Below are 13,110 nucleotides of genomic sequence, written 5' to 3'. Positions count from 1 at the left end.
GAAGTTTTAGAAAAATTAGAACAAATAACATATATCTCTGCAAAATCTTTATCATCCTTGTAGAGGTCTTTTAACTTAGTCAATCCCACACTTTGTAATTACATCTCCTGCATAGTCATTACTCTCCTACTTAATGCATCAGCTAGCTTGTTTGTAGTTCCCTTTTTGTGCTTGATAGTGAAGGTGTAGGATTGTAAGTATTCAACCCACTTTAGGTGTCTTTGATTCAACTTCTCTTGCCCATTAAGGAAACTAAGTGCATGGTTGTCAGTGTAAACTACGAACTCTTTGGGCAGCAGGTAATGATGCCACTTCTTCAATTCTTGCACCATGACATACAATTCCAAATCATATGTGGAGAATCTTTTCTTGGATTCATTCAATTTTTCTAAGAAGAATGCTATAGGATGACCACCTTGTCTCAAAACAACCCCTATTGCCCTCTAGCTAGCATCACACTCCACTATAAACAACTGACTGAAACCAGACAATCTAAGGGTTGGCAAATCTTCTATCTTAGCTTTCAACAATTCAAACCCCTTATTGGCTTCCTCTTTCCACTTAAATTGACATTTAATCCCTCCTTTAATGGTGTTGAGTATAGGAGCACAAACATTGCTAAAGTTTCTCACAAACTTCCTATAAAAAGATGCCATTCCATGAAAACTTCTAACTTTACTTATGCTCCTAGGTATAGGCCAATTAAATAATGCTTCTACTTTAATTGGATCCATCTTTAAACAACCTTGTGAAATAAAAAAACCAAGGTAAACTAACACTGTTTTCAAGAACTCACATTTTTCAAGGTTGATTTTGAGTTGAGCCTCCTTCAACTTCTTCAAGACCATCTCCACATGCTTAAGGTGTTCCTCCTTGGACCTGCTGAAGACCAAAATGTCATCAAGATACACAATAACAAATTTGCTAATAAACTCAACTAAGGCTTCATTCATGAGCCTTTGAAAGGTACTAGGTGCATTGGTGAGGCCAAAAGGCATCACCAACCACTCATATAGGCTTGCATTGGTTCTAAATGCTGTCATCCATTCATCACCAGGTCTGATTCTTATTTGATGATAGCCATACTTCAAGTCCACCTTTTTGAAGTATCATGGTCCACCTAAATTGTCTAATAGGTCCTCTATACTTGGCATGGGAAACCAGTATCTTATAGTGATCTTATTAATTTCCCTTGAGTCAATGAACATCCTCCATTTTCCTCCCTTTTTGGCACTAGAACTATGGGAACAAAACAAGGACTCAAGCTCTTTTTAATAAAACCTTTGTCTAAGAGTTCTTGCACTTGTTTGGCTATCTCTTCATTTTGACTAGGTGTCATTTTATAAGCAGCTTTCTTAGGCAGATTTGCCCCTGGTATCAAGTCTATTTGATGATTTACATCCCTCATTAGAGGCATAGAATTAGGCATATCATCTCCTATAACTTCTACTTATTGCTTTAGTAGACCTTGCACTTCTTGAGGCACTTCACTCATTGGATTTACCTTAGCTTCATATTTTGTCTTTAGCACTATAGCATTTCCCTGATTACCTTCTTGTTTTAATACTTTAAGGAACTCTTTACCACTCAGAAACATAACACTTGACCCTACTTGTTTTTCCTCCTTTGGATCAGATAATGGATCCATTTGATACTTCTTACCATTTTTAGTGATGAGATAACTGTTCTTTTCTCCATCATGACAGGATTTCACATCATATTGCCATGGACGACCCAAAATCAGATGACAAGCATCCATAGGCAATATGTCACATAGTAGTTTGTCTTTGTATTCACCAATTTTAAATTCCACCCATTCTTGTTCATCAACTAAGACATGTTGACCCCGATTGAGCCTTGACACCTTATAGGGAGTGAGATGAGGTAATCTTTTTAGTTTGAGCTTATCCACCATTTAATATTCTCTGTGGATCCTGAATCCACAATCACCTTACAAATTTTCCAATGTGACTTACAAGTGGTCCTAAATAAACTTTTCCTCTGTGGTGGCTCTTGAGCTTGGGGTATCTTTAGCATTGTTCTTCTCATCATTAAATTTTCTCCATCTATCACTGGCCCTTCCTTAAGGATTAGAGAGGTCTCACTTTGAGTATCCTCCTCTTGCACTAACTGAGTCCTTCTTTCACCCATGTATGAGCTTGTTGAACTTGAGGCTTTTCCTGAGCACCTACTCATGGTATGTCCAACTTGGTTGCAGTGATAACACCTACCAGTGAAGACTGTATTTCCTCTCCCTGAGCTTCCAAACTTGCCCCTAAAATTGCTTCTCCCTCTAAAGGATCCTCTATATATTCCTCTTTGTGAGTCCCCACTTCCTTCTTGGTTTTGATGTTCTTCATTTCTTGTAGCATTATGCCCTCTGCCAAAGGTTCCTCTACCTCTGAAGTTCTTACCACCTCTATGTTTTTGATTTTGCTCACATCTCCTTTTGATCTTTTCCTCTGCCCTTAATGCCAACTAAAAACACTTATGAACAGTATCTGGTGTGAGGATGCTTATTTCATCTTGTATGTTTTGCCTAAGGCCATTCATGTATCTGGCCAATTTCTCTACTTCATTCTCATGTTTCCTAGCCCTCAAACTTAGTTTATGGAATTCCTCAGTGTATGCATTGACATCTAGCTCCATTTGTTTCAAATTTTGCAATCTCTTGTGGATTTGAACTTCATAATCTCCTAGTAGGAATTGAGCTTTCATCCTTATCTTCATAATCTCCCATGAAGTTATCTTTTTCTTACCTACCTGTACCCTTTCTTCTTGCATCATGTTCCACCAAACCAGGGTTGATCCCCTCAATCTTGACTTGGCTACATTTACTCTTTTCTCCTCTGCTACCTCCTTATAATCAAAATGATTATTCAATGCTTCTATCCAATCTAATAGCTCCTCTCCATTGAGATTTCCTTCATAGGTGGGTAATCCATCCAAGTTATCCTTGGAGATGGATTTGACTGCATCCAAGAATAGTTTTTGGTCTTGAGGATTTGCTACTGTTGTCTGGTCCTCCTCATCTTCCACTTCTTCATTTGTCTCATCTCCTCATTCTCTCTTAACCTTCCCCTTCTCCTTCTTGACATCTCGGGTCCCTTTAGTTCCTTCTTGATCCTTCAATCCTCTAGCATCTCTGTCACCATCTGCCAGATGGCTTCTGGAGTTATTACCTTTGGAGGCATTGAACTTGCTTCTGATTCCTCATAGTATGATATAAACCAATGTTTTAAAAAGGGTGGCTCTGATACCACTCTGATGCAGAGAGTCTTGGAGTTACTCCTATTTACCTTCTTGTCTTTCTGGTTTTACTCAAGTCCATCCAATGGAACTTGGTAAGGGTTTTTCTATTTATACCTCCAAGGTATAATCCACTTTGGCTTTCCTCCAAGGTATAGCCACTAATCTTTAATAATCTAACTTCCTATTGAGGATTTCACCTCAATCTCCAACACCACTCCTAAGGGTTCCAACAACCTCTGCAAAGGATCACAATACACCAATTCATTCTAGGGCTGAAAAATGAACTTACATAGGGTCTTTGATGTCTTTGAGGGGTTTTATCACCTTCAAGCCCATCGCCAAGCTTTCCCAACCTCACTTTGTCTCTATCGCGATCCAAATAGGCCTAATGCAATTAGCCCTCCTATCACGGTTTTCAGGGATTAGTTTTAATTATTCCCACACAAGGCCAAAAATAAATTACATTTATGGACACTCTTTTTAGAGTTACAATATTTTAAAATTCCATTTGGGTTCTCCATACACATGGGGTTTCCAATACTGTCCTATTTTTAAGGGTTTTATGCCTATCCAGGTGACTTACAAACATGGCTTTGGAAAGCTTCACCAATCAAAACACCTACAGAAACCAATCAAGGATTGTTTAAGGAAATTCAATCAGGTCTCCAATCATGTATCAACTTCCCTTCTACCAATCCATATGTGCCCTGCAATCACACATCTCCTGTTGTCCTAGTCTCACTAGCTCCTAGCTGTGAGCCTAGGGTATCATTGTACATTCACCACAAAGGTTTGCAAAACCACAAATCCTACTCTAAACATATTTACAGACCCTAACCTAGTATTCCACATGATTTCAATTGGTGCCATCAATGGATGCTCAGGTTAGAGCCATTTCTTGCTTAAACTCTAGTTGCCAAGGGTTTTGCACCTAGTCACAGAGAATGGATTGAATCTCTACAACCAGACACAATCAAACTTGCTAATCAACCTATTTGAAAATTAGACTCAAAAAATTGTCATGCCCTGAAATGATATTCCTCGGACAAGTCTATACTGGACCGTACAACACAACAAAAACAAAGAAAACTATCAAAACGGTGTTAAAACAAGATTTCCTTACAACTCAAAAACTTGCTTTTGTATTCTAGATCTTCTAACCCATATAGTGAAGTTGTTTTTGGCTTATATCAACATGGTTCAGTTGGTTGGAACCAACTTCTTCACTACCAATCAATAAAAATGCAACTTTTGCAATGTTGCAAAATGTTGCTTAGCAACTTTACATCTTTTTTCATCCCGAGGAAGCAACTTTGCCCTCAAGTGTGTTACAAGGCTCAAAAGGCCCTCAATGCATTCTAGGAGACATAAAATAATTCCTTGCACCCTATTTACATGATGACTCTATTTGAGAGTAGTACACTTGTGAACAACATCGACAATACAACTTCCTAGGATATCAACATCCTGAACACAACTAAAACTTGGACAACTCAACCATGGCTTCATTGAGTCCTAGATGGTTGGTCCATTTATTACAACTTGAAAGACATCACAAAAGACTTAGAACAAAACAAAAATTACATGGAGTAGTAGGTTCCCTATACCAATAAGCTTAGATAGATGGGAAACGATCAGTGTGATGGGGAAAGATAAGTGTAAATGGGATAAAGATCAGTGTGATGGGGATCATAAATAGATTGGATAATATGGGAGGGGGGTTAATGATTTAATAGGATAGGATGGGATGGGGAATATTATTCAATTGGATTGGATGAGATGGGGAATATGATTGAATACGATAGGATTGGATTGTGGATATAGGAAAAATGGATTGGAACCAATGACAAGGGAGAACCTAGGCTTGATAAAAAGAGAGAATGGATGGAGAGATTTCTTGAATAGGGGATGGAGGGATTAATTAGATGGATAGTGATAGGATATGGAGAAGTAAAGAATGAAAGATAGGTGGAATGGGGATCCAAGAAATATTGTGCAAAGGATGAAAATTCCCCACTAAAGGTAGTGCAATTAAGGATAAACAAATGGTGGATAAAGTGCAAGCGATATGGATGGATGGAGGAATTTAGGCTTGTAGTTTTCAAAGCATGCATGGATATTATTTTGACTCTAACTTGGACATGATCAAAGATAGGATTGGAGGATGCATTTGGATAGGATGAGGGATATGAGATGGAGGATATGGATAGGATAGTCAAGATCAAAGATAGGAAAGGGGGATGGACTTAGATAGGATGTGGATAGAGGATAAGGGATATGGATGATATGAATAGTAAGAAGGCTTGGATGAATCTTGCCCACAAGTGTAGAGTGAAAGAGGATGTGGGAATTACACATGATGCTTGTTCACCAATTTTTCATCATGGTACTTACCCAAGGTGCCACAAGAAGTGGTTTTCACCATTGGATGGATTTTTTTCTCTTTACTTTTTTTTAAATTTTTTTTGGAATAGTTTGGATAGATAAGTGGATGCGGAAGATAATGGATGTGTGAAAAGGAGATGGAGGGAGGAATCAAGCATCTAGTTCCATGGATAGTATCCCTTAAAGATGTGCTATATTGAACCAAGATAACAGGAGGTATGCTCATAGGTGTTGGTAGAAATAGATGGGGAAATGGAATGAATGGAATTTGGAGGGGGGGTAAGGATTTATGAAAAAGCTTGAATTAAAGGGATGGGATTATGGAAAATGGGGTTATGAAAGACTTGTGGATAAATGGATGGGGATGTTGGGAGTATCAACATTGGCACACACCTTGAAGGGTGGTATAGTTATGGAGGAGAGGATTTTAAATTAGATGGAGGATCAAATGTGGATTTTTGGACATGAGGACCCAAAATAGATGAAGGGGATGATGGACTTAAGACAGTGGATTGTGAGATGTAAGGACTCAAAATGGATTTTGAAGATGGAGGATTGGAGGACTTATGAATGGAGGAATCTTTTGGATTAACAAGTTTGGATGTTGATTTGGCTTTTTCTTTGAGATGCATTTTTTCTATGAGTAGCTTTGAAATCCACATAGTTTTTGATTTTTTCTTTTTGGGCCTTTGTGGCCTTTTGGATTTTCCTTTCTTTTGGATCATATTTTTCTTTTCTTGAGCATGTCTTTTTGATGGGACATGTTGATCCTTGGATTTTTGTGTACTTATAGATTTATTCATTTTAGAGTTGACATCCAAACTACTTCCAATAGAAATGGTATGGGTGCATGAGGATAAATGACTTAGAGATTTTATGGATGGGATGATGGAGGGAGTATACTGGAAAAAATTCAAGGATGTGTGCCTATGTTGATCTTTCTTAGGAATCATTTAAGGTGATGGAGTGGTGGATGGAGGTAGGTAAGGATCCAAGACAGATGGAAGGGATGAAGGGTTAATCTTTGTAACATAAGGAGCCAAAATGGATGTGGATGATGAACAAATGGACTTTTGGACATAAGGGCCAAAATGGATGTGGAAGATGGGGGATGGTGTGATTTTGATTTATACGAAGGGATTTTGGATTTAGTCGGAACGAAAGATATACTAACATCTTGAGAATGAAATTTATATCCAATGCCATACGAGCTTTAATTTTCTTTGACTTGAAAGGGTTCCAATATGCCTTGTTCATGGAGGCGTAATTGCCCTGCTAATTAATTTTTACACAAATATTTTTTTCCAATAGGATACTTGTTATTTTGGAAACAATATATGAGTCCATTTTGAGGGGGGTGAGATGTGGAAGGGATTGTAAACTCTTGGAGGAAACCGGAGTGATGAAGGTGAAAGAGCCAAGCTGATAGGTATGGGATTCATAGATAACTTGGATAGGGGTGATGGGATCTTGTGTAGGAGTGGGATATTATGGGGGATTATGATCATATAGGGGATTAGGATCATGTGGAGGATGAGGATCATGGCATGGAGATGGATGAATACTTTGATCTTGACTTGGGATGGGATCATGTGGTAGAGTGGAAGGGATGATTGGATCTTGAGATGGAAGGGGATCATGCAATGGAGTAGAGGGGATACATGGATTTTCAGATGGAAAGGGATCATGAGATGTAGGGATGCCTTGATCTTGAGGTGGAGAGGAATCTATGTTAGCATGCTTTGGAAAAAGATCTTGACATGTTGGAGGTTGTAGGGATGGTGTGATGTTGAAGGATATGGATTCTTCAATGTGGGTAGAAGGGGGGATGATGGCATCATGAAGCTTAGGAGATTGAGTTTTTCCTTGATTTGGAGGGGATGGAAGTTCAACTTGGGTAGATGGAGGGATGTGAGTATCATGAAGCTTAAGGGATTGAGGGTTATCTTGATTTGGAAGGGATGGAGATGGACAGAGGACTTGGGGAGATTGGGAAAATTTGTTTAGAGGTGGGGATATTGTCTCCTTTGCTAGTATTTATTGGATAAAATTATGGATAAAGGACTTGGAGGATGGGGATGGTGTGGATTTTGGAGGATGAGGATTATGTGGAGGTTATGTGTTAGATGGAGGATTAAAATTATCGATTGGGGGATTAGTATTAAGGCTTGGAGAACTATGGTGTAAAGCATTTGGATGGTGTGTGGATATGATGGAAGTGTTGTAAAAAGATGAGGATTGGGATGTAAATGGGGGGGGAAGATGGAGGTATACATATTTGATTGGAGAGGTATGTGGATGAGGGATAATATGAAGACATGGATGGGGAATAAGATGGATTTCTCTTGTCAAAGGAAGGGGAAGGATAGGGGATGTGAGATGAATTGGGATTGATTTGGTAAGAGGGTTGGGATGGGAGACATGGATAGGTGGAAGTTGGATAACTTTGAGGCATATATGAGCTGGATGGGCATGGTTGATAGGGTGATCCTTGAACTTCCATAACCATTTCCTCAAACCAACCCATTATGTTTTAATGTGGGTTTTGAATAGCCAACCTTTTCTTTTGTGAGTTCATATAGACCATGCAAGGGTAACCTGAAAAATGATGAGAATGGCATGACAAGTTGGAATTGAATGGATAGACTTGATCAATAAAAGCGATGAGATGATGCTAGATGAATATGAGAACTAGAACTTAGAAACTTTGGATTTGATTTGATTTGATTTGATTGGATTGGATTGGGTTTAATTTGATTGGATTGGATTGGTCCTTGGATTAGGACAAGATTGATTTGGATTTGGATGAAACCTTATCCCTTGGATTAGGACTTAGATGAGGTGTAGGGATTACTATTGCGTACCACAAAGAAAGGTGACAACCAAGCTAGGTAAAATTTAGACCCTTGGATTAAGGTACAATTGATCAAGCCTTCTTCTACTTAGGATAACCTTACATTCCTAAGCAAAATAGGGCAAAAGGATTGGGGTTTTTATCAACCCAAAATGATTAAGAAAAGGTACTTGGGGGAGATTCTTTCCCAAGCACAAGAGGCAATTGATGATTGATTAAAGTTAAAGGTCTAATCAAACTTTCACAAGGTATTGACCTTAGGAAGAGGTTAATTGATTGATTGATTGGATTGATTGGATTGGTATTGATTAGGTTGAAGTGATAAGTCCTTAATGATTGTGGAAGAATGAATTGGTGATAGGTAGAAGAAGGGGAAGGTTACCTGATACTGGATTGATGATTGGATAGAGATATTAGCTAGGGATTGATGATCATTTGGATGGATGAAAATTGATTGGGGATTTGACTCGAACAAAGATGGCGAAATAGGGGTTTGATAGTGACAAAGTGAAGATTGAAGAGTTTGGTCAAATGTTCGATCAAATTTGGGAATTTTTAGACTTTTTTTGTCTTGGAAAGAGATATAAAGAAATGACAAGAACATTGGCCAAGGTAATGCTTTATGGCAAGCGTGAAATTGAAGGGGGCCTAGATTAGCCCAAACAAAATTTCACTCATTTTGCACAAATGAAGACACGTGTCAGACATACATTTTAGGATAGAAATTGGAAACCATCCAATGGGCCTCTCGCACAAAGAGATACCTCAAACAAGTAGATAGATGGAGATTCTAGTAGCACTGGATACCCTTTACAACACACTCACTTCTTGGGCATACCGGATTCCCTTACCCCAAAGATCTAGAGATCATATGAGGGATTCTTGTCTCATCTTGAATGGGTTAATGAGAGGTAACTTCGAGGTGCGATATGCATCCCCTGCACCATCAAATGTGGGATTTGGTATACTAAAACAAAGGTTCATAGTGTAATTTCTGAGGGATCACTGATCCAACGACAGATTCTCAAAGCAAGCGACTTAAGTCTCTAACTGAGCTTATTGGTGCAGAGGGGGCCTCCACATACGTTTAATTCACTCAGTACTTCAATTGCCTGACCAACATATTTATATAGTGACTTAGAAAAAACTCACTCGAGATTGCACCGGGAGAGTCGATATCCCCTACGTGTCCCAATTTGAAGTACCCTTGTGGGGTGATGAAATCCCCAATCAAGAATACTCCTCACTACAAAAATAAAAGGTGGGTGTTATTGATCGCCTTTTCTCTTACACCCAAGATCCGTGAAGGTAAGGGGAGAGGATACTCAAGTGCAATTGTAGGGCCACCCTATAGGTGTTGAAGTGCACAAAACATGGAATACATTTGTTATTTTTAATCCACATGCACAGGTTATTTACTCTAGAAATATAAGAAAATAAACTAAATCTAGTGGAAAATATAATCTTTGACAAGCAAGGCTGCACAAAAATAGTTACTAGGTTCAAAATCAGCCTTGGACAAATGTAAAAATCCCGCAAACACTCATATTTGGATTAGTAATAAAAAATTTCTAAGGCCTCAACGTAGATGCCTAACGTTTGCGCATGTGTTAAATGTCTACATAGACACCGAAGTAGGCCTGCCTTGCAAAACAAATTACAGAGTAGCGGGAAAGAGAAAATTTAAAAATTTTGAAATCTGATTATTAAAATATTATATGCGTAGACACAAATCTAAGGCATAGACGTTAGGCATTTGCGCAGACATCGAATAATTGAAAACAAAGAACTGTTAGTTGAAAAAATTAAAATTTGAAAATTTGAATCTAGGAGGGAGATTGGATTCAACGCAAACATCGAAATAGACCACAAATGTCAACCATCTGCGCAGATGCTGATGAATCAATCTACTCGAGAAAGCCTAAATTTTTTGATTAATTTTCAAAAACAGAAATTAAAATTGCTACACTAATGCTTTTTGTTCTTTTTAAACCTTTTTAAAATGTTTTTTTTTCTTTTTAAGTTGTAAAGACCGCAAAAATTAAAGCTCTAAGCTAAGTGTCTAAAGACACTAGGTGGAGACATCATTCCAGGTGCAGAGACATCAATGCACAGAACCTGCAAAAATGGCAGGTTAGAAAATTCAAATTTTTCACATAAATGTTGAAGCAGCAAATGACAAACGTTGATTTGTAGGCACAAGTGCTGATCTCGAGCCTACAACTTAGAAACTCATAAAAAACTCAAATTTGAAATTAGTAATAAGGGACATGGGTCCCACTAGGCATGCCAAAATGAACCAAGAGAAAAATTTCATGAAGATATAGGTTAGTTTGAATATAAATATGTATAAAACATTCAAATAAACTCAATAAACACCATTATACCTTCACAAATATTCACTTGTTCCTTAGATTGAGCTTGATGAAGTGGAATATGTGCCCTTGTTGCTCCACTTGATTTTCTCCTTGGATGAGAGATGTGTGGATTGCTCTCCACTACACAACAAGATTGTATTGAATTGGATGATTGAGTGATGGATGGATATTGCTTAGATGAGGGATAAATTTGGCATTATGAGGGTGTGATTGATGGATTGCAAGACTCAAATGAGCAGTATGAGAATATGATGGAAGTGTATGCTTTGTGAGGAGATGAGACTCCAATTTATAGATTGGAGGAGGCCAAAATGGAGGGCTAGGATTGAAAGAAAGAGTGGGAAAGGATTGTGAGGACAAGGTGTGGGATCCAAGAGATTGCCATAAAGGCATTTCTTGTCTCCACACTTCTCAAGATTCATGAGGAAGAGCTCATAAGTACATTGAAAAGAGAAAAAGGAATATAAAATTCCTTGGGGGAAGGGAGAAGAAATTAAAAATTCCAAAATAAGAGATGCATGGGAAGACTAAATGGATAAAAGAATTAAAAATTGCCTGGGAAGAGGATGCATGGGGAGATTCAAAAAATTTGAATTTCCTTGAAAGGATCAAAGTGGGTAGAATTATGGCAAAGAGTTGACTAATCCCTAATCAAGGTGATTAGGGATGTGCAAATGATTAAGGAGATTGATTAGGTGGATTAATGAGTGATTAGAGTGCAAGTGGGAAAGTTAGGAGGATGTGACATGAGGAGAGAATGAGTGGAGAAATTTAAAATTGAGGAATAATGATAATCATGCTTATAGAATAATTAATTAGGCTAAGTGAGGATTAGAAGAAGTGATTTGTAGGAATCACATGATTAGCTTAGTTAATTGAAATTAATTAATTAAGTAGGGTTTAGAAGAAATAAATGATATTTGATTTTAGAAGAATGGGGGAATAATTAATTTTGATAAATTAATTATAGGACTATAGTGATAAAATTAATTAAATTTGATTTAATTAATTTTAAGAAGAAAGGGACCAACACAATTAATTAATTATGTTGACAGGGTTAAATTAATTAAATCACTACTATCTTGATCTCCTATGATTTGATCTTTCAAGTGATTCTTTTGGACACACTTAAGAAAAGTCTTTGCAATTGTATTTTCTAATTCACATTTAGTACCCTCATCTCCACTTTAGAATGATTCATCACTGTCATCTTCATCTGGAACTTCAGTTGACTGTATTTTTGCATCAACACTCACATTAACACTTTCCACTATCCTTCATCAGATTTGGAATAAAACTTGCCCAAATGTTCTTCATCCCCACTTGCTTCTAAATATTCTAAGATGCCTTTAACTAATGTTGATCTTCCTTTCCATAACTCATATGGAGCCTTGGTAGTCCTTGTTCTGATTTGAGCTCTGTTCAAAATGTATGTTGTTGTTTGAACAACTTCTCTCCAATATATATCTAGTAACTTTTCTCTATGTTAACATTATTCTTGCCATCTCCTATACTATCTAATTGTTTCTCTCTTCTACTTCATTTTGCTGAGGATTCCTAGTAGTAGAATATTGTCTTTGGATCTCAAGCATCTCACATAATTATTCATATCTATCAAAAGTAAATTATCCGTCTCTGTCTGGTCTTAAACATTTAATTGATGTACACCAGTCTCATTTTCTACCTTTTCTTTAAATGATTTAAAATTATCAAAATATTCTAATCTCTTTTAGAAAATTAATCCAAGTCATTCTAGAATAATCATAAACAAGCATCACAAAATACATTCCACCTTGTATAATTTTTGTCCTCATTGGTCTGCACATATCTTTATGAATCATATCTAATGATTTTTTAGTGAAATACTCCTTAGTAGGAAATCTGGTTCTTGTCTACTTTCCCTCATGATATGGTTTGCAATTGGTAGAGGAAGGCTTCTTGATCTTAGGCATGACTCTTACTACACCTTTTGAGATAATCCTCACAAGATCATCAAAATTGATGTCCCAACCTTTTGTGATAAAGCCAACTTTCTTCCCTCTCTATGCAAAAATAGTTCTACCCATTGACTTCACTAAGATGATATTCATTACTCTTCGTACTTCCTTCCATAGATATTTCTCTAGTATCAATTTTTTTTGTAATTTCACAACTCTTTGTATTGAATGAAATATTGTAGCCTTTATCACACATCTAACTCACACTTTGAATATTATGTTTCAATCCTTTTTCATATATGAC

Source organism: Cryptomeria japonica, chromosome 10 (assembly GCF_030272615.1).
Source record: "Cryptomeria japonica chromosome 10, Sugi_1.0, whole genome shotgun sequence".
In the NCBI taxonomy this organism is placed as follows: Eukaryota; Viridiplantae; Streptophyta; class Pinopsida; order Cupressales; family Cupressaceae; genus Cryptomeria; species Cryptomeria japonica.
Note: the sequence above shows the minus strand (reverse complement) of the source record.